General features: G+C 46.8%; 1 pseudogene; it reads left to right on the top strand.

Annotated features, from left to right (window-relative positions):
* The first annotated feature begins 1291 nt into the window (after positions 1 to 1291).
* Positions 1292 to 1870, top strand: LOC114903265 (annotated as a pseudogene).
* Positions 1871 to 2175: the final 305 nt, after the last annotated feature.

Raw genomic sequence — 2175 nt, 5'->3', positions numbered from 1 at the left:
GGCTGCTTCCCACTAGCTATCTATTTTGCATTTGGGAGTGTATATATGTCCATGCCACTCTCTCACTTCGTCCCAGTTTACCCTTCCCCCTCCCCGTGTCCCTGTGCTCTCTTCACCAGATAGCTTCCTACTCATTGTTTTAGGATTTGCCTCCAACCCAAATTTTCCAACGTAGCCTTCAGGGACAGCTTCAGGCAAGTTCCGTTTCCCCCTGGAGTCAAGAATGCTCCATTCCCATGCCTGGGGCCAGGCCCAGGGTGGACACCTAGCCAACAGAGTGTAATAGATCAATGCAACCAGCTTCTATTTTGGAGAACCGATATTGATCAGGATTTAATGGTAATTATTTGTTTGTTTGCTTGACTCTTCAAAATTAACCCTTGAGTAAGCCCATCTGTACCTGATGCCAAGTGAAGAGACTGAAAGTGAAACAGCACCTCACCATGCCATTTAGTAACCTGATTTCCAGGCTTCCTGCTCACTTCCCAAGAGAGAAAAGCGACCTTTGAATACCTCTCTGTGCAAGTGCTTTCAGTGTTGTCTCGTTTACCCTGATGACACAGCAGCACTGTCATTCCCATGTTATGGCTGAGCGACCTGACTCAAGAGAAGTCAAGTAACTTGTCTTAGGTCACACAGCCAGGAATTGGACTGATTGCCCTCAATCTTTCCCCACACCAGGCTGCTCCCAGATCCAAGAGGAACTAAACTGCCGTTGTGGTGCTCTCTCTCCGTCAATGTGGTAACACTACAGAGCCACGCTCCCCTCTGAATTTTATAGGAGCAGGGCACAGGGTAGGTCTCCTAAACCAGCCGCTGCCTGTTGGCTTTCTGGCCTTTTAGAGGGTCTTGTGCTGGAAGAATCTGGAGAGGAAGAACATGATCTCCAGCATCAGAAACCCTGAGATGGATTGGTTTGGAGTCTCCTGAAAGCATTGTAAGCAAGAGGCTTCTTGATGTACAGTATCCGGTGGCTGCTGATCTAGCCACAGACAAATCTCAGTTCAGTATGGCCTTTACAGCGGCTAAATAGATTTCAGGTCGTCCTACCTTTGTGGCTTGAGTGGGAGGGAGCTGAAGTCCCTCCTCAGAGACAGGGCTTAGGAGTGAAACCCTGACTTCACGGCATCATGGACCCAGGTTTTTGACACAGACCCCTTGTGTGCTATAGCATTGAAGCACCACCTACGATGATGATCTCTCCCTTTGGGGGTTGGGGGTGTCAGCCCCTCAGATCCTCTGCTTCTCACCGTGACTATTAGTTGTTGGCTTTCCAACATCCTAAGAGAAGATGGGAAAGGTCTGTAAGGTTGTGGTTTGTGGCTTGTTATCTGTGGGGAAAATGGCAATTTTGGAGTAGCTCCTTTATGGGAATCATCCTATTAGAATGGAGGACTGTGAAACAATGGAAGATGTGTATATGGCTTCAGTGGAAACAGATCGGGGAGGCAAGGAACAGTTACCTCTTTACGACACCAGGGGCCTACAGGAAGGCGTGGAGCTGCCAAAGCATTATTTTTCATTTGCCGATGGCTTCGTTTTTGTGTACAGTGTGAATAACTTTGAATCCTTTCAAAGAGTGGAGCTTCTGAAGAAAGAAATTGATCTGTTCAAAGACAAAAAAGAGGTGGCAATTGTTGTGTTAGGAAACAAAACTGACCTTTCTGAGCAGAGACAAGTGGACCCCGAAGTGGAACAGCAGTGGGCCAGGAGCGAGAAGGTGCATCTGTGGGAGGTAACGGTCACAGACCGCAAGACCCTGATCAAGCCCTTAACCCTGCTAGCCCGCAAACTCTCCCAGCCCCAGAACAAAGCGAGCTTCCCTCTGCCTGGGAGGAGAAGCAAAGGCAACTACAGCTCTGAGAACTAAACCCTAGGGTGCACAACTGTCGCTTGAATAGTGACTGCCTGGAGGTGTCCGTGAACTCATGTAAAACAGGCCATTTCTATCTAGCTTTGGTCCTTAGGAAACCCCTAGGGAAGTAAGTTAATGCACTTTTAGTTATAATTCAGTTACTATTGCCTGACATGAAGTAATATATTTGCATTCTCCTTGTTTCAAACTTGTCCCTGAAATTAGCACCTTTGTTATCTATATTATGTTGGATTTGTCAAGAGAATAAAATAAAGTTTGGGTGGTATGCACATGTAAAAAAAAAAAAAAAAAAAAGCACC

The sequence above is a fragment of the Monodon monoceros genome, unplaced genomic scaffold (genome assembly GCF_005190385.1).
Source record: "Monodon monoceros isolate NGI ecotype Baffin Bay Population unplaced genomic scaffold, NGI_Narwhal_1 Super_Scaffold_20, whole genome shotgun sequence".
Taxonomy (NCBI): Eukaryota; Metazoa; Chordata; class Mammalia; order Artiodactyla; family Monodontidae; genus Monodon; species Monodon monoceros.
This window is presented reverse-complemented; position numbering and strand designations above follow the sequence as displayed.